We start from the raw sequence: 21,732 nt of genomic DNA, 5'->3' as shown, positions 1-21,732 counted from the left end.
TGGCCTCATAGTCATCAGTCAGAAGGCTCAAAGCAGCCTTTAATCACTCCTTGAAAAGGTTGTCAGTGGGGCAGCTCTGAGTCACCAGGTGTGACCTGTTCTATCATCACTGGTGACACTGATAATCTCAGTTTGAAGCCCGGTGCTCCTAACTACTCAACTAGCTGTGCAAGTTACTTTTTTAGTATTTTATATTTTTTTTTTCACATTAGTGCTTTCCTCCTTGGATGCTGGAGCCACTAATTATCTTGTCTCAATGGAACTATGTCTTGCTGTAATTTTATCTTTTCTTTTTCTGTCCTCTTTTCTCATGTCTCTAAACTAAGAACTTTCTCAGTAGTCAAATACCAGGTTATGTTGCTGGGCCAGATCATAGCTGGGTCTTGAGCTCTTGGCTGCTACGTACAATGGAAAGGGGTTTAGAGCAGTATTTACAAAGACTTTTATAAGCTTTATATGTAATTTTGGTCTAAGTAAAAAAAATCAACAGGCAAGTAAAAGGCAATCAAGATATAAGCAGTTTAATTTTGCATTTTATAATGTGAAACCAAATCTATATTCTGCTGAAATCTTTGAATCCAGAAGAACCTATTGAAATGAATATGCTTGAAATTTAAGGGTTTTCAATTTTTAGTGTTTCCAGCTTCAAAGTCATAAATTCTGACAAATACCTTTGATATGTCAGAAGGAATAATATATATTCAGCTAATGTGAACAAATTTCTGATAGATTGTTATGTGAAATCATTATGAGCAGGGAAGTTGTTGACTGTGTGAAGGAAAAATATTTGAGTTTTTTTGAAGTTTTCTTATTCATAAAAGAAGTTTTCATTTGTACGGCAGTAAAAGAAGGGAAACAAATCTCTTTTTTTTTTCAGACAAAATAATATCACAGATGGACACAGGAAAAAAGAAAAAAGAAAAATATCAGTTTATCTAACAGAATAGTTAGAGCAAATTCAAACTGTTCAGATTTGATGAAACCAGAAATATATATATATATATAAATATATAATATATATGCATGATATATATATATAATACATATTATTTATACTGCAATTTTGCTATGAATAACATGAAACATTCAAAAATTGTTAAAGACTTTTCTTTAGCTTCTGCTCATTTCAAGGGTCAGCAATGAAAAATCAAACAGGAAGCAATTTCACCCATTTAATTTACATATTTTTTGTTAATTGTTTTCCAGTTCAGGGTATCTGTTTGTAAATATGATAAAACAAGACAGTATTTCTCTTCATACAAAATTAACTCCTGAACATTAAAATAAAAGCTTATTTTCTTCAAGTCAAAATTTCCATATTTTGCAAATAGTGCATATAGATCAGTGAAAAATGCTCATGTTCCTCCATACAAACAAGAAATAATAGTAACAAAAATTTCAAAACGATTGTGTAAGCTAACCATCAGTAATCATCACATGTAAAGGTCCTAGCCTTAAATTGATAATAAGTATATTCAGAAAGTGCCCAGTGAGACAATCAGCACTATTTTCCTAGTACACCTCCTGGGTGATAGATAACTTAACATATGGCTCACTTGTTTGGCTCACTGATTTTATTATTCTCACTTTTGCAGATGTTGCATGTTGCATAGAATTACTGCTAATCATCTGCCAGGTACCGGGTACCCTCCCAGTTCATATTAGAGACCTCATCTCGGCTGCCTCCTTTGGAAAGAGGAATGCTGTAACTCTGAACAATGGGTGTAATGAAATATCATAACTCTTTTCTAGGAAGAATAATGTACAGTACCACCTGTGCTAGTAAAGCCATACTAAGCAAGATTTGTTATTTTAAAAGCATGCAGCTGCTTCAGATTGCCCTGAAGCTCAGTGCTTTGACTATTATTCTTTATAATTTTTGTAGTTATTTACTGAGAGCAGTTAGATCTATTAAAATGTAGATAGAGTTATAAATATCTGAACTTTTTTCTTTTATTCATAATTTTCTTGTTCCTTGTGGTCAAGTGTCTCAGCCATACCTAGAGCACTGGTAGCATACAGCTAATGCAATCCTTTTTCTAACTGGGAACACAAGTGAACTCTACCTTTTCTTCAGAGGTGAAAGGATTGAAAACTCCAAACTATTCACTAATTAGCTGCACAACTATCATCTGCATTGTCTGGAGTAGCTCTAATGAATTTTCACACAGTTTATTTAGCAACCTGCATAAGGCTTAAACATTTTTAAACAGGAGCTCCAGATAGAACTAAGGGATATCCATCCTGGCTGTCTCTTTCTGAGTACAGATGTAAATAAGCAAAGATTCACAAGCTATTCCTACTCCCACACTGGATAAATAAAGGCATATTTTCTGTGGCAGGGAGAACAGAAAAGGGCAGCTGAAGCCTAAGAGTCATATGGGGAAGGTAGGGAAGTTTATGAGTCAAAATCCTCTGTTATAGTACAGATAAAAATAAAATTATAAGAAAGGTGAATTTAATTATGTTAATATTGATACTATTGCACATGCCTGGATCCTACTCTTTTGGAATATATCAATAAGGGCTCTACATTTGAAGTAAGTAAATCCCATATTTAGAGGCTCTATGTATAACCCATTCAGACCCTAAGGCATTCAACTACCAATGTTTCTCTACTCCACTTATTAGGAAGACATTAATTTCTTTCCCCCTCTTTATCAGGACATATTGATTACTAAATATGAGAAAAAATACACATGAATATGGTTGCTTCATTGTGCTCCTGCCCTTCCCATGGGTGCTCTAAGGTGAGGTACTCTATACCTACACAGCCAAAACACTCAGGCAATTCTCTAACCCCCTCACTCATTAAAAAGTTAAACCTAGACTTCAAAGGCATATGTGGGCAGGAATAATCACAGGAGAAATCACAGAAAGTGATTTCAAGATCTTTTTATAGAACATGCTTTTTTCTCTCTCACATACAGCATCCCTCTTGTCAGACATGCTGTTGCAGGTTACTTTTCACCTTAGCCTGGCTAGCACCTTTCCTACTATTTGCATCCTTTATTTAATTGTTGAGCTGTAGTCAACTCTCTTGCTACCATGCCCAAGAGGTACTCATACTGCCTGGTCTTTTATTTCTCAGTATGTCCATGCCTATTAGAGCTGATTAACTAGAAGAAATTGCTCCATCTGTCATACCTGTTAATATGCAGGTTTCTACTCTTTGGTTCCTGCTTTTGGAAGGTGTTTGTGTTATTGCTGTGGTTTTTTTTTTAATAATATTAAACTTTTTCTTGTTTCATTAAAGAGGAAAAAAACACCACAAATCAGTGTTAGCACACAAAGAAAAATCTCTGTCATCACCAGTAGGAAATTTCATTTCATGATCACTGCATCAACACAAAACAAACTAGCCTCAAATTTCCTTCCATCATTGTGGTAAACACTAACATGTCAATAACACAGTGACAGTAAGGATTCTCAAAAACATTTTCATGATATGGTTTATTTGTTGCTGTCTGCTTTGTGTGCTAATCAGTAGTATCATGTAATTCACATCAGAAGGAGCTGCTAACTACTTTTGAAAATGATCTATTATGTTTTTAAAAACCCAGAAATATAGAAAGCAATATTTTATAGACTTCTAGGTGCATCAGTTGCAAGTTATGCCTAAATATACTAGTTATAATAAACATAAGACCTTTCATAAGGGGAGACATTCATACAGTATGTCCTTTGCCTATATTCCCTTTCAATGTCAACTCCAAACTTTTATTCCTTTATAAATTTGCTTCCTCCTTCATAAAATCTGACCTTCTGTGGGTGAGTTTTTCTTGCCTTTCCTTGGTTCCTTTTGCTATGTATTCCTAATGCATTTGGTATCCTTCTGCCTTTCTATCTTTTTCAGGTAGTCATCTATCCCTAAAATAACTCAGTAGTTACCTTTCCTTTATAATGTTTTTCTTGTCTTGTATGTCTGAGTACTGCAGTTCAGATATACACAGGAAACAAGTTAGACGAAACATTGTACAAGATGGAAATACAAATACTTATTGTCTGGAAAGAATATTAAACAGTTTCAGCTTCTTTTATTATTTATTTTGCAACAGAAACCATCAAAGCCCATCAAGGATATCACATGGGCAGAAGGTTTCATGCTCCGAGAACTTAGCACAATATATACACTGTTGCATTTTTGAAGAGATTACAGATACTAGTAATTTTCTTTAGGAATCACTTTCTTGATTTGATTCATTTGAATAAACTGTGCTGTGCTCTATATAACTTCTGCTTTTATTAAGTAGTGAACATTTGCTAGGATTGCATTTCTTTAACCTCTTTTCATATTATGCTTTTGACTGTTTTCATGAGTTACAGTTGTTGTGAGCTCCTCCTCCTCCTCTTCGCCAGTCTTCTCAAGACTAGAATTATTTGTCCATTTTCCCCAGCTTTTTTTTTCTTTTGAGTATATGAAACAACAAGGTGTCAGTTGTTCAAATCATGGTGCTAATAATGCCAAGGTCACGGGTCTGATCCCTGTAAAGGCCGTTCAGTTTAAGTTGGACTTGATGGTCCTTGTGGGTCCCTTCCATTTCAGAATATTCTCTGATTCTGTGATTCTGCAATCAACACAAAACAAAGCCCCACAAATGATGTTTTTCACATGTATACTACTATGCATCATTCATGGACTTTAGAAGAAAATAATGTCATGTAATTGAGATGGCTATTAATAGCCAAGAGTATCTCAGAAAACACAGGTCAATGGACAAATTACTACTTCAAAATTAACCTGTGGGGTCATCAATTGGCACATTCCCAGTTGTCAAAAAACTGTTAAATCAGACTACCACCAGTCTTACTAAACCGAAGATACAATTTCCCAAAATCTAGAATTCAGGTCTCTGTACTGGGTTGCCCAGGCAAGCAGCTAAGGCTGCCATCACACACTCTGTGCCCCAAGCTGGCCAATCCTCAGCCAATCTCTGAGCAACAGCCACCTTGGAAGACAAGCAACATCCCTTCCCCATTTACCCACAGTTTTTTCATCTACCCTTAATTTCTGAGCATGACATTATAGGGTATAGAATATCCCTTCTACCAGTTTGGGTCAGCCAGTTTAGGTCTCAACTTCCTGCTTACCCTCAGACTATTTTCTCAGGGGACAGAGTGGAAAAAAAAAAGCCTTGATGCTGGGCAAGCATTGTTCAACAATGTGCTGCCAATGGCTTTAGGCACAAATCCAAAACATAGAACTATATGTGCTGCTATGAAATAAATTAACTTTGTCCCAGTCAGACAGAGTGTACCTGTGTTTCCCAAACTTTCCTTTGAATTTTGGAATGTCAAATTATGTTTACCTAATATACACCTTGCCACTTACTATACTGGCAATTCTATCTGTTATTCTATGTTTCTTTTTGTTAATTTCTGACATGGATTTCAATACTCAAATGGTGAATTGTGCTGTGTTTGTGAGCATTCTGGCTGTGACAAGGTGAAGAGTTTTTATGCGCAAGAATTCATAGAAAATTAAACAAGATTTGAGATTCTAGTTTTGCTTTTTTCATAAAAATGAGGCTAAAGAAAAAAATAATTTAATTATTTGAATATTATGAAAAATATTCAAAATAATTTGAACACTCTGGAGTTTAATTCATTTGAATGAAGTATTGAGAAGGTCAGTACTGAACTCACTTAAGGACATCTAATATGTATTTTTATGGTGGGAGGCAAAGTCTGTCAAGCCAAAGCTAAAAGGTCTTCATTGTGCTCTCCTGTTCTCTGTGGGCTCTGCAGAAAGATCAGTGGGATCATGCAGTGGCTACACTCTAATCTATAATAAATCTACTCATTTTAACTTTGAAATTGTAGAGGGTCACATTGGCTCAAATTAGTTTTGCTATCCAGCTGTTTTTGGTGCAGTTTTTGATGATTCTCTGCTTGTCTCTGCTTGTTGTCACTAAGACAGAAGGTTTTCCTGCCATCTGTGTCATTAATCCATTGCCATAGAGTAAAATCTCTTAATTCTGCTCAAGACTCATTGAGTGCCACCAGTTTTCATTACCTCCAAAGGAAATTTAATGGATTGGTATTAGTGCTTATTATAATCCAGGTGAGAAAGGCACTCCGACTTTGTAAAGTATTGTTTAAAACACTATGTTTTGGAGCTATGATGAGAAATAAAAAGAGGACAGTTTAGATAATCTTATGCCTCTTCAGGTGCCAGAGAACCCCAGGTTCTGCAGCATCAGATGGACCTCCTAGCAATGCAGATCATGCTGTGCAGAGACCACCACTGGAGAGGTTTGCAGATACATAGGTTTTAGCAGCTCTTATAAGATTTTCTTAACAGAAAACAATTCTGTCTATCAATTCTAGTGCTGAGCAAAAGAATGTTCTCATGTGAGAAGCTTCTGCTTCACTTTAAGGTAAAGACAAGAGTATGTTCATGGCATAATTGCCAATGTCCATAGGGCGTTGCCTCAGAGCCCTCCATTGCACTCACTGTTAGAGGACATCAGGTATTGGCCCCCTCCAGAGGCTCAGGAAAGACTTTTCCACCCTCTGCACCTGCCTGAAAGGAGGCTGTAGCCCAGGTTAGGGTCCATGTCTTCTCCCAGACAACCAGCAATAGGTCAAGAGGACACAGTCTTAAACTGAGCCAGGGCAAGTTGAGGACATTAGGAAGAATGTCTTCATAGAAAGAGTGATTAGGCACTGGAATGGGCTGCCTAGTGAGGTGGCAAAGTTACTGTTCCTGGAGGTGCTTAAGTCAAGACTGGATGCTGGCATGGCACTTGGTGCCATGGTCTAGTTGACAGTGTGGTGTTCATAGATTGGACTTAATGATCTCAAAGGTCTTTTCCAACCTAGGTGATGATCTGTTTCTGAAATTTATCTTCCCCCAGGTAGCTTTTGTCAGGCTCTTTCCAACCACTGCCCTTCCACTATGCAAAAATTTAGAAAATTAAACAAGGAAGTGTTTGAGCCGTGGTTGCTTCTGTTTTCCCATTTTGCCTTTATCTGCATGAACACTTTAACCAACTCACATGCACACATGCAAAGAAGGAAACTTCTTACAGATTAAAAGGACACAAAATACTTCCGTTTGTGATCTACTTTTTTTGAAAGACTTCATCTTTGCCTTGGAATTTATATACAGTCATAGGAATGGAGCAAGTATTAACTGGATCTGAAAAATACATGAAGCTTTCTGGTCTTTTCACCATTTCATGTAGTCAGCAAATTTCTAATGCTTTATGATGTTTTTAAACATGACATCAGGATTTTGCCTGAAGGCTTTCATTGCAAAAACCACTAATCTGACTTGGAGGAGACTGAGATGCAGCCCTGCTTTTACTAACTATTTTTATAGAAAGAGGCAGGAAATTTGTACTTTTTAGATACCATATTTGCTTTAGACACCTTTTAAACAAATTAACTCTATCAAAGTTCTTGAAATATCTTCAGATAGATATTGAAATGACTGAGATTATAGTTTTCTAAACAGTTTAAAACAGTTTAAAAGCCAAAACAATTAAAAGAGGTCACTTTTGCTGCCAATCTTTTCCAAAATTGTATATACTGTTACCTCCCTGGTGCCATGGATTATTTTTACATCTAGGCACAGAGTCCTTGTGAAGATAATGTACCCTTTTAAAGATATGTTAACATTTTATTTTAGGATGGATACGATATGATTAAAGCTCCATAAAGCAGAGAAGCTAGAATGATCTTCAATGCTCCAGTTTGCAATGCAAATATTTTTTACTTGCACTTTTCTCTTTTTTATATTTTAAAAAAAGTGTCAGAGAAACCATTAGCAGCAGCATTTCTCATAACGATAGTGATGGCAGCAATAAATTCCAAGTTTCATCCTACCATGGATATGAGACACCTTAATTCTTTGAAGTTAAAACATCCAAAATAATTATTAAAATTAATAGTTGTGGTTCGCCTTTGAAATTAGTCCACCCATGCCTCCTATAAATTGATAAAATGGAACTTGATCAATCTAACTCTATCCAAATAGTTTCCTACTGGTTTTGATGGAAGGAAATAACCACATACAAAGGGTCATTCAGTCTGCCTCATGCATATTTATTTTTCTGATAGGATCCCTCCCTTGAAGATGCAGATTTTTTTTCCCATGGCTCCCCCAACCCTGCCCATGGCCCAGGGCTGCATTTCAGCTCCCTGGAAGACAATGACGCTGCAGCAGGGCCTGTCCAGCTCCCCTCAGCTCTGCCCAGCCTGGACATAGTCCCTGACTCTCCTGGGGCCCATGTCCCATCCCAGCCCCAGCCTGTGCACATCCCCATGGGCAGATCTGGTGCCTGGGGCTGGGGCAGCCCCTGCTGCATCCAGTTACTCTGCTCTTCCCAAGCCGTACTGGTGTGTCCTGAAGTAAGAAGGGATTTAGGAGAGAGATCTGGCAAAACTCCTAAACCTCCCTGTAGCTCTGCAGAGAACTCTTTAAGAGGCAAAAAAATAAATGAAAAGATAATTTCCATCCACTGAATGAGCCATGGGTTCAGATCTGAAGAAAAGAGGATTTTCAGAAGATCTTGTATTTTTTCCCAGCCCACTAGCTTTGGGGCCAATTCCAAATCCACAAAATATTTGTAAATTTACTACCCATAAAAATCCTATTTTATTCCATTTCATTCCTTTATATCTCCCTCATTTTAAAATCAATCTGTTTCTTTAATACTAATTTTCATCAGTTAAGATAAATAAGGAGCTTTACATTCTTGTTGATGAATACCTCCTCCCATGTGTTTCAGTGGATTTCACTCTGGGGATGGGTAGGCAACAACATGGGAAAAAATCCCTGCATTCTAAGCAAAAACCAGGTCTTATGAAGAGGCTTCATATGATGATGAAGAGTTTTTAGGTAGCATCCGTTTTGTCAACTAATTCAAGCTAAGCTATGAATTATCCAAGAATAGCAATTAACCTGAATCTTGACCTATCTGGGAAATGATTGTTGAAGATCCCTTAGGTAGACAAAGCCAATATTAATCAAATGCAGTGGTGTCAGCCAAGCCAGGAATATTTTTATAAGATGAGTTCTCTAATTTTCTTTTCTTGATCTCTAAAAGACAAACAAAAATAAACCTGACACTAAGCCTGGCCAAATCAGAACACAAAATATAGCTTTATTTACTCTCTGTCAGATCAAATTTAAACTATGCAGAGTTGATTTATAATTTTATGCTTGCAGTAAATACTCTTTATGATAGAAAATAATCAATTTTTATCTCATATTATTACAGATAAATAGATTTTGTGTATTAACTCCAGAGAGATAATGAATGTAAGAAATAAAGTATGGTGATACTTTATAATGCAGAAGGTAAAACTAGAACAGTGAAAAATAGGAAGGAACTTAAAGTCCCCTGGCCTCAAAACAACAGATTAATAGCAGCAAGAATAATAAGCATTCTGACGGAAGTGCAGGGTGGAGATTTTTTTGGTCAAAATTAAAGGAGAAAGAAAGAGAAAGGCATAACTATGTAAAAAGCTACTGAGATGACATTTCAAGAATTGATATCTTATTAAAATTAAAAAAAAATAATTTGAAATGTGATTATGAGATAAAATACCCAAAACTGAACATATACACTACATATGTCTAGCATGGGCAGCATATAAATGAATTCTTTATACAAGGCTGAGGAAGAACATTTTGGCAGTGGTGTTGCTTTTGTATGGAGATAAAATTTTTTATACAGGTATCATATATATCTGTTGAACTGGATTTTCATCTGAAAGGCACAATATTCAAGAAGTGGTTTTTTGTTGTTTTTTTTTTTTCACAAGCCACGTTGCTGCAGGGGAAAATAGTCTCAAATGCCAAGAAAAACAAGAAACATTATATGAGTTTATTTTTTTATGCTGCTTGTATATAGGAGACACAATATATTCCATCACCATAACTTATTTGTTGTTTTCACCTTTTTTATAAATCTAAAGTATATGAAGATCCCTCTTTAATTCTATTTGGGATATAAACATCATGTAGTGGAGAGATGGAGTCAAATACTATTGGTTATCTTGGGCATCACATGGGACTGGCAGATCAGACCTAAACTGTGATGTGACATCTTGAGACAGGCTTCTCTGACCACTCCAGATGCCTGTATGTGTCAGCTGAAACGAAGACAAAAAAAATGAATAATTTTCATATTCCAGACACAGAAACTCAATTTTGTTTAAATGGAAGAGTCTATCAGATAATTAGGTGAGCTATGGATTTGTAGCAGTAAGAAATGCAATATGAGACTCGATTATTCCACGTGTAGTTATCAGTTCTTATTTGAAATACCTCATCTGACTTCCATCTGAAATTCCTGAGAACCCAGCTCTCCAGCAACCTGGAGCTCATATCTTTCATTCCTTGGTGCATATACCCCTCCAAAAGTAAAGCTTTCTACACTGGCTCTGTCCTGGAACTCTGTTCAACTCATGTGACCTATATAAAGAAAAAGAAATGTGAGATTTTGTGACTGAACATTTTTTTTTCAATTAATCTAAGAGAATGGATTTTACAATAAAGAAATTCTTGTTTCCTTGCAGTTATTCCTCTTCCAGATGAACAGAAACCTCTTATCTTTGAATCAATATGGAATTTCTCTCTACAAATCTATTTTTCACATCAAAAAATGAATACTACAAAATAAAACTAATCTTTAAAACCTGTCCCTGAAAAATTACACTAGTAGCTTCCTTATACATTTATGTTTTCCCTTTCAGCATTGCTCACTTCCTCACTTTAAAAGTCAGTTAATGTATACCCCTGTGTCCAGTTTTGGATAATAGATTTTCACATGGGACCACATGAAATAATTTGTTAAGTACAGGTAGATTAAGCCGATTTACATTCCTGTTGCCTAGAAAATCAATAGTTCTCCTTCTGAAAACTGTTATCAAACTAGTCCATCACAATCTAAATTTCACACGTATTTGTTAATGCTATATGTGTCTTTAGTTAACTTTTAAAGTATTTGCTGAATATTTTCAAACCACTGACAGCAGATTACAAATTGTGTGATTACACTGATCAGTCTCCTTTTCTGTTAAATAAACATATTGTGTTTGCTCTTCTCCATTTGTTTGATTCTACTGGGATTATTCCATTAATATCATCATTTACTGTGAACAAAGTGGACAAGGTAGGCAGGCAACTGCTATTTAGGCGGCAGCAAAGTAAACCTTAATTTCATCTTCTGCATGCATTGACTGGTATACATCCACTTCTACTATTTTAAGGTTATTACTGGAATAAAGCTATCAACTAATTTGAGTTTCTGTCCATTTCAATAAGTAGGAGCTATATAGATCTCTTTTCAATTTTAATCCTGAAATAATTGCTTAGTTAAGGATTCAACAACATAGTGAGCGCTATACACATCTTACACTATCTCAAAATGCAAATAGACATTGTATATTGGTCTTCATAATTTTCGGGTTTATTTTGGTTTTTTTCCTTCAGAATTTTATCAATATTTTATAGTGTGTTCTTAAGCCCATGTTCTTTACACACACAGTTGTCAATTTTTTTTACTGTATCTGTATCTAATCTCCCTATCTGTTGTCTTGAAACTATTTCAAGAAACTAAATTTAGGAGAGATAGATAATTATTTTCAAAAATTCATAGAGGTTAAGACAAAATCTTTGTCTTAACCTGTACTCTTAGGATTAATAGGATCATGTTGTCAAGCCTGTGATACATTTGGGACCATTAAATTTCATCTTGTGTTGATGTATGTTGAAAGTGAGCTGTGATGATCTGTATTTATTATTATTATTATTATTATTATTACTACTATTCGGATTTGTTGTTGTATTACCCAAAGCCTAAACAAGGAAAGAACTACTCTGAGATAAGCATTGTATGAACACAGACTATTTGATGATCCATGTTTTGAAGAGCTTATGCTCAAGATATGAATATCCTGGAGTTGAAAAATGTAATGTAAAACACCCTAAATAATAATAATTTTACGACAAAAGCAGAAAAAGCCTTATCTGTATTATTTAATTTTATTTTTTCATAAGTTAGAGGTATGTAGCTGGAATTGAGCTGTATGGGAAACAATACAAATGCAAGTGAACAGGGCAGTAAGACTGAAAGGAATGTAGGGTTGGAATGAAATTATTGTGAAGAAATGTGGTATCCCTTTTTTATTTTTCTTCAGTGGCTAAATATACTGACTGTTCAGCAAGATAAAAAAGAATTTGCACATGAAAACCCATAACCAGTTTCCAACACTGAACTTGGGATAGAGATGAATGAATTACCAAACTCTTAACCTACTTGGCTCAACACAGCAGCAGATAAAACAACCAGGTTAGATCCAGAAATGTCAGTTATGTAGTTCTGCACCAAAACTAATAGATCTTGCTGTACAATCTCCAGCAGCCATTCCATGTTAACAGTTATGCTGGCTCCAGACCAGGGTAGATTTGTGTCCAGCCATCCTGAGCCTACTAGAACCCATGTGATTTATAGATCTGTGACTAGCACAGAGATAGATAATTTGAAAAGTCACCTTGAACACCTCTATGAAATTTTGCACTAAAGACAGGAGAGAAAGGGGAAAATGTCACAAACTTTCTGTGTTCTTATGCTGAGAAAATCCTCAAGGCTGTGGATGAGATGAGAAAAAGACTGACTGTTCTGAGACTCTGTCTGGGTACTTGTTTGTTCTCTAACTTCTCACTTTGATGCCAAGAAAACTAAGCTAGGTAAGAAAAAAAAACTGTGAAAAAAACTATTTAGAGAAAGATAAATGAAAAAATGGATTTTGCTTTTAAATCTGAAAGCTGTTAAATCTGAGCTCATTTCACGAGCTCATATCACATGTAAAAGAGAGCTCCTCAATCTCTGTGCAGCTCTTGCAAAAGTTCTATCTCCTATGCTTGTAAGACTTTTCTTCTTGACAGAAAATTTTATGGTTTCTTTCAATTATAACAGCTGTCAAGGGAGGTCATGATTTCTGAAAAGAAAAGCTTGGTCCTGTGCCGTGGAAGACTCTGAATATTAAGATAAACTGTAATGTGGGGTGATGTATTCAGAGACCTATGTGTCACTAAAAAGATGGGTTGATGAATTTCAAAACTTCTTTTTCAACACCTGCTTGGATTCATTCCCAGACATAGAGTTGAAATAATAAGGTCTGGAGGTGAGGAATGTATGGCTTACTCTGGCAAGCTTTATTCCAAAGTTATTCTGTGCTTAAATGAGTATAAAGGAGAATAGAATGTGGACCCATTTTATTTTTTCTTATTATTTTAACAAGTCAAATAAGAACACAATCTTTTAATCTAACTCTCCATACAGTACGTTTGTTAAATCTGGTTTCTGGAAAAAGCTTAAAATCCCATTGTATTTAACTCAGCACTTGCAGATGCAAATGCCTTTGAGTTCAAGTAGGTGAAGATCTAGTACAGATTTAAAAAAAAAAAAAAAAAAATCAGTGTTTTTATTACTTACTTTTTATTACTTTGTATTATGCAAAAGACTATAATAACATAGAGAATAAATTGTGCACATCAAAATTACCTATTGAAAGTAAGCAGCATTACATTGTACAAGGTTATCTTTACAGGAAATACATATTTATGCAAAAATTTATCTATTTTGTAAAAATTGTCATCAGTTTTCTTGTTCCAATTTATTTTTCCTCACTGAAATATGGCACCTGTGACTTGACTTGTAATTAGTATTGCTTTGAAAATTTATGTTATGTGTTTATTTGAAAGGACTTACGGTGGAACTAGAAGCTGATAGGATTCAACTAATAAACAAAGGGAAAAATGTTGACTCAAGAAGAATGGGATAGAATAGAATAGAATAGAATAGAATAGAATAGAATAGAATAGAATAGAATAGAATATTTAAAATTTTTGAAGAAACCAACAAGGATCAACAACTACCTGTCTAGGAAGCCTGTTTCAGTGTTTGATCATCCTCACTGCATAGAAATACTTTCTAATGTTTGGTCTGAACCTTCCCTGACAGAATTTTGAGGCATTCCCACCAAACCTGGCACTGGATCCCAGGGAGAAGATATCAACAAAAAACAGCTGTTTTCAAGAAATAAATAGTTTCCATTTCTCTTGGGCAAATTTTGCCCTGCCTTAAACTACAGCAACTAGGACCAATTTCTTCATCAAGGCCAACTTAATTAAAAATTATAACCAGACAACAGATATCTTCATTAACATTTTAGGTGAAATCAGACACACATTGATGTTCTGATTAGTGAAATTAGCACTCTCTATTATATTTCCTAATGACAAAGTACAGAAGTGGGGGAAGCTGCAAACAAGTTGATATTCTAAGTTCAGGAGACAAATGCAGATCACTGTATATGAGAAATAATATATTTTCTCAGTGATATTCTAGAATTATCTAGTGTATTATTTAAGACAGCATGGTTTATGCTTAATGAATTAAATATTTCACAGTAGTTCAAGCATCCTGAAGGAATTCCTATTTAGACAGATTAGTCTAACACAATGTTTTGGGGACCAATTATGTAGTCCAAGGGCTGAAAATGAATAAGGAATTGAATTCTGCTTAACTGAACTGCCAAAATGGATTACTGGTTGTATTAAAATTGTCTTCAGAAACTCCTTCCCCATTTCTGGCCAAAAGTCCAGGACGACAGTTAGCCTCACAATTTTTATTCAGGTTTAAAAGGTGCCAGATCTCAACTAATGTTGTACCATGTGATTTAGGCCTTTACTTTTGGATTGGATGACAAATGTTTGCATTTCTTTGAAGGTATTTGGATTTCAAGTTTTATCTTTGCTCATGATGGTAAACATTATTAGTTCTCTCACTTTAATATTGCTACAAAAGCACTACAGTCATTCTATGTATTCCTAAACTTAGAGCACAAGAGATCATGGTACATGTTAGTCATTGTATGATTTTGCTTACTTCTATGAGTAGGTATAATTGTTCTAGGGGATGCAGTGCTCAGGATTCAATTCTGGCACTATAATATCATGGACAGCATTAAAATACCAAGTTAGCATTCAAAGAAAGTATTAAGCAGCCATGAAAGCCCGTGGTTTTCAGCTTTGACAGATATTCTCCCCCATGTTTAGAATTTTACAATGGAAATTTAATGGCCTATATGGCCTTAGCGACACATCAAATCATGAGGGCTACTGCAAGAGACTTTAATTAAGAGACCATCATTCCATTTTCCTAACCTTCCTTTGATTACTCATATTTGTACTGCTGCAGAAAGTAAGGAAAACAGAACTCCCACATGGGATTTACCTTTGCCTGTCAAAGTCATGAAGAGTTACCTGCTAAATTGCTTCCAGAACACTGGCAGAGGGAGCACTTTGGCTGTCTCAAGCTGATAAAAACTCTATTAGTGGACCATTTTCACATCTAATGGCCGCGGGCAAGTCCAACACAGAAATTCACCAATGCTTCAAAATGGATTACCGCAGCAATATTGAGAGAACTGACCCCCCACAAGGCAAGTCACTGCACCAATCTTTGCTGCAGCCTACAAATCTGTAAAATGGGGAGAATAATAGTTCCCTGCTTTAAAAAGTGCTAACATCACAACCTTATAAGATGGATTGTTCAGAGCAGACATACTAAAATGGCATCAGACACATAACTTTTAAATGATCATTAATCATATAAAATGGATTTCCCCTGTTAAAGTTCAATTACATCTTCACAATCACTCAGAGGGGTGTTTTTTTGTTTTGATTTGGTTTTTTTTTTGTGTGTGTGTGTGTGTGTGTAGGTGTTACTCTAGAGCAAGCCTGTCTTTTATAGAATTAATGGAACACTAAAGACATTCCAGCAGCAGCAGCTGTAGCAATACCAGCTCAGGATGAAAAACCTTTGACTTAGCCTAGTGCTTTTAAGTGAGGTATCAGTCAAACACAAGACCAGCTCACTTTATCAAAATTCAAGATAAAAATGTCTCTTGCCAGTCACCTATTCAGAAATGCAGACAAATCAAAGACAAGGATTCCTGATCTGAAGCGCACACAGCTTCTGAGCCTGGAGAATATAGTGGAATTCACTAGATGCCTCACAGCTCACACAAAGTTAATAAACTCTGTATAGAGTGAATATATAGCTGGAAATTATATAAACAAGGAAAGATTTCTTTTTAGCCTAATTTTTATGTCTTCTATGAGACAACATAAAGGACTATACATACATTTGCCTAGGTGTTCTAAGGGTCAGAGGCTATAATTATAATCAGGGATAATACATTTTCAGTTTCTTTCCCACTTAGGAGAAAATGTGAGCCAGTCAAAACAGGAGTCTAAAGTTCTGTCTCCTGTGCCTTATACCACTAAGATCTACACCATTTATACATTGGCAAGGTTTTCAAGACTGAAGTGCAAAGATCAGATCAGCTGAATTTAATGACGCTAGTCTCATTACCTGAAAATTTCAAATTTCATTCATATGTAACTGAAGTCTTGATTTGAATATTTGGAGTGTGATTTCAATGTGAGTCTGAAAAATATTCCTGAAATACTCTGTATGCAACTCACTGTGCTTTCTACAGATACCAATAAAAACATTCCCTTAAAGACAGGGGAATAAACGTTTGCTGGAGTAAATCATGTGCTAATGGGATACATGACCAACAATTTCAATTTTCTGCTTTGTTTCTGTTTGTATGGGTATACAAAACCCACCTTCACTCCCCATGTACTAGTTTTCCATTTACAAACAGAAAGAGCCTTGACTTTCATTTATTATGTCAGAGATGTAGTTAGGTATGGTGTTAGCTTGTGAAACCCATGAGAACAATGCTGCAGCTTCCTGATAGTAAAAAGAAAGACTGAGCAGAAGATATACAGGAGTTTAAATCACTTGAGCAGAGGTAGGAGTCTATTATGATTTGGCACACCTGGAAGGATATGTCTGACTTAGCTGCCAGTGCAGAAGAGCAAGGTTAGGATTCAGTTATCTTAATGTAGGTGACTAGATTCAGGTGAAACAAGCCAGGGCGATATTATAAGACAGGCATCTGCACAGTCTACCAACTGTGACACAAGACAAGAGACACATTAACTCTCTGGAGTGGCTGCTCCAGAATACTTCACATTATTAAAATAACACTAGGAGGCCATGGGGCATTTGAATTTTGTGCCAGGCTTAAAGGAGAAAAAAATCTCACATTAAATTAATCACCTAGGATAGGATTCAGTTTTGAAACAAAATTTTCCAGTGTTATTTTCTGTGTCTTACAGTATGATATCCAGCATTCATTTGCTGCAAAAGTAGTTTTCCCTTAAATCCCTTGACATGCTTGTCAGCCTTCTGAATTTGTAGGAAAATGAGGCATACTGGCCACCAGAAAACTAGACAGAACAATCTTATATCTAAAATATCCATCAATGTCTGTCAGGTGCCAGGGAAATGAAGAAAATAAAATGGGGGTATTTTGCATTGATTAAGAGAAATAATAAAATGTAAATTTAAATATTTTTCATTTAAATATTTCTCAGATATATACACAGCTCCTTCTAGTCGCTTCTGTGGCTGAGGATATGACACAGTACCTTTGGATTTTTTTCTTCCATTTCTCCCTACTATTAGAGATATTTGAATATCAGTCCTAGTAGAATATATAGTTCTCAAAAAGTTTGAGATATTACTATATCAACACAGACATGACTATCCCATAGCTAATCCGTTAATTAACAAAAATTTTCCTTCTTTTTGTTCAAAAATTGCTTACAAAAAGATGCATTTTTCTATTTACTTATTAGTCAAAATGTCACCTTCGCCTATTAGTCTTTAAGCTGCAGCATTTCTTTGGAGACATCTTTCATCTTGCACAATGTAAAGTATATTGGTAAATTTTGAAAATCTGCTTAATGGTTTTCCATTAAGCATGACTCCATGACTATAGCATGTAATTCAGCATGCAATAGCTACTAAATAGTTTTCATATGAATATAAAACTTGAGGTATACATAAAAAAATATCTTCATGACGGCATGTAAGATTTTATTAGGAATAATGCAAGCATTTTTTATTTAGCAAGACAATAGATGTCCAAGACCAATCACTTTTCAGAAGACTAACATTGTATTTATCTGATTTATAATGATAAGTGAGATTGTATAATTGATAAATATGGCACATTAAATAATCCTGCTACTTTATGATATCCTAAAAACTTTTACTAAAATGTGTTGCTCCTTTTGTAATCAAACTTACTGGTAGTTTTGTATTTTGTTTGGCAAATGGAAGACAATAGCTGAAAGACTAAGGACATCAAACATAAAATCGGTTGTATAAAGCAAAAGGTATGTGTAATATCTTTAGTATATTCTGGCATCACAAAGCAGCAAGAATGAATGGGAATAGTTATACAGTGAAAACTGATCTGTTGAGAACAGATTATTAGAAGGTCAATGACAGAAGAAAAGTTCTCTTAGTTTGAAGGAAGATGGTGATGCAGAAAAAAACCCTCTAAATAAGCATTCAAAATGATCATGGCTTCCACAAATCAAAGCTAAAAACATTTTGAGCTTTGTATATTGCTTTTTGACACCCTTAAGCCTTATCCTATGATGTGTGAAAGTGCTGTAGACACTTTACTGTTAATAGAAAAAGGCGAACACAAATCAATACCTTCCTCTACAGCGAGCTGCAGTGTTGGACAAGTCCTGTCTGCCCCTGTTAGTGTGTATTATTGCTTGCTGGCTGAAGATAAGATTGATTTACTTTCCCTCAAATTCTCGTTATAAATTTCCTGCTACAGTACATTCATTTTTGAGAGAAGAGTAAATGAATTGCTGGGTTAGAGATGGCACATACTTGTGGTGGAATATAATAACTGTTAACATCCTTCTGGGAGAACAGGGATATTATTTCCATGTGACTGTCATTGTTCTCTGCCCCTGCCTTAGTAAACAAAGCATTTTCTTCTTCTTTTTGACATGCAGTCACAAACAATGAGCATGGAACATCATACCTCAAGGTTAGTCTAGTTTTACTTTTGGAGGGAAGGCCAGGTAGCGAACTCAAGGTCCTAAGGAGGGGTTTTGGTGCAGCACACAAATGACAGTTTTTTGCCAGAGCAGGGTTTTTTTTTAACAAAATGCACATGCAATTTGAGCACAGTTACCTAGATGATCACCCTATCAGTCTGCAGTTTAAGTATTTTTGTCCTTGTCCTTTCTGGCTATATTTCTATCCCTGGGTGAGAGTAAGTCATTATGCCCTTCCTGGAGTCTTACTGCAATACAAACAGATCAAATGATATCACGTTTCTTAATTTATAAAGCCTTTTGCTTAATACATTTGCTGAAACATTTAGTGAACTAATTGCAGGTCATGATTTAGAATTTTAGCAAATATGATTAATCATAATCTCTGGAAACTTAATCATATGTTGTAGCAACACACAATCATACACATACAACCCTCATTGCTTCCCATGTCCCATAGTAACACATGGGAACATTACAAGCAGCATCTGTGGTACATATGTGATGTTTTCTCCATAAGCACGGATATCCTCTTTCTTCCTAATTTATTTTCTTTGAAAATCTACAAGGACAGTAGTAATCAGCAGTGAGTTATCAGCAGGGCTGGCTGAAAATCTTCAGTCAAAGCTATAACAAAAATCAGTATCTGACAGAAAGTTTTGTTCCTCCTCCAACCTGTTTTTTGTACTGTGAGTGCTCCATTTTATCATGATTTTCTAATTCAAATGTGTCTTTTTTCTAAGTAAAAGCCTTTCAAAAGTTCTGTTGAAAATGTAAATATTTTATAGTATTCACAGTCAATTAAAAATTCTATGAGCAATAATAATTGATATTAATTCTTTATTTTTAATCATAAAAGAGGACAAGATGAAAAAGCATTATTCTTCCCAAACTAAATATACTTACAACCATGGTTCTGTAAATACTGATGTTTGATGATTATTTTTTTTTAGGCATGGCAGAAATTTGGATGATTATCTCTTGATGAAAAAAAGAAAATCAATTTAATATATTGTCCTTCTGGAGATAAATTATCTATATGCCTAAATTACCCATAGTTAAGAGATAACTCGGAGAATAATGAATACTATGAAAAGTTTCTGGGCATAAAATGTCTTTAGATCTTCCATATCTTGTACTCAGAACTGGTCTTTTCCTTTCTTTACATCTATTTTAGCCAAAGGGTATTACTTAGAACATTCTTCATGAGGACTAGTGATCTTGTGTAGTTGTGCATGTTGAAGTTTATCTTTAATGCTGAAAGAGATGACCCTTATTCTTCTTCAGTGCAGTATCTGCTGCCATAAGCCTTCTTATGATACCAAGAGAAAGAAAAAAGCTTAATCTATAGAACACCCTCGACTAACTCTAAACACCCCATGATGCCACCTACATGCAGTTAAAAATACTTTAAGTTAGAAAATCTTAGAGTGATTAATATCAGAAGAGAGCTCTGGAGATCATCTAATACAACCCTACGATCAAGGGAGTCAGTACAATGCGGGCAACTGAAGGCCCTGTTTGGTCAAAATCTTGATTTCTTCAGGGGTGAAGATACTGCAGCCCCCTTAGGCAACCTGCTTCTGGCACTTCCTACTGCTAACAATATTATTCAAAATACCTATTTTGAATATTATTTGATGATTTGCTTTCAACTTGGTCTCCCATAGGTCCTCTTCTTCAGAGTATTTTAGCTTGCTGTGACTGAGCCAGTGCTACTGCTATTGGTGCTAGACATGTGGATATTCCCAGTCCAGTATTCAATCACTGGTGAGACATACAGTTACAGGACATCTAAAAATATTCAAATGAGAAATGCCCTTTGATTATGAATCAGTGTTCTCTTTTAAGCAGCTCTGCAGGATCTTTGCTCTGTGGATCTCATTTATGTGTTGCACAGGGAGAAACACAGAATTTATGTATGTGTAGTGAACTAGAGAGAAAATAGCAGGAAAATAATGTGGTCTTTTCCTTACTGCATGTCATTGCTGTTTTGATGAACTGGACTCTTTATTGCCTTTGGCCACATAGTCCTTATGCAATGCTTGATAATCACTCCAAATAAACTGCTCACTAGTGATTGTTAATGATGTGATCTTCACTTTTTATTTGATTAATTAAGTTCTACTTTATAGAACTATTGAATGTTACCAGCAACACAAACTGCCTTAAATCTGTGCTTATCCTTGCTGCTGTTTGGTATTGTTTTCTGTCTCATTCTTTTTTTTCTCTATGGCTCTCACTGCCCATATCCCTATAGACATGACTTGCAATTTGATTTAATTCAAGTGTCTAAGAACTGACTGAACAATATTCAAATAATTGAAATATTCAAATAAAATATGCCTTCCTTTTTGTTCAGTAAGAATAGCTCATCTAGCACTTGTCCATTAAAAATTATTTGTACTTTCATAATTTCATTTAAAAATGTTTGCATTTCCTGAAGGATTTAGAAAGTAAATATACTGGTGATAATTAGAAAGTCTATTCAATTATATAATTAATATTTTCCAATTTTTGAATAAAAAAATAATTTTTATGTTTTATCTCACAAACAAACAGGATGAAGGCTAGCAATATAAGTTTAATGATACAACAGCCTTGGAAAAGTGAATCATTTTACATGCATTTTTAAAGGGTATTGCGATAAAGTTGCAGTGCCAACAAAACAGAAATGCCAGTGAGTTCAAAAAGATTTGGAACAGTGTAAAGAAGATTGCTTTGAACAAAAATAAATAAGAAAGAAAAAGCTGCACAGAGCT

This window comes from Pseudopodoces humilis, chromosome 2 (assembly GCF_049639895.1).
Source record: "Pseudopodoces humilis isolate 2021_Gansu_Grassland_sample_001 chromosome 2, ASM4963989v1, whole genome shotgun sequence".
Classification (NCBI taxonomy): Eukaryota; Metazoa; Chordata; class Aves; order Passeriformes; family Paridae; genus Pseudopodoces; species Pseudopodoces humilis.
Note: the sequence above shows the minus strand (reverse complement) of the source record.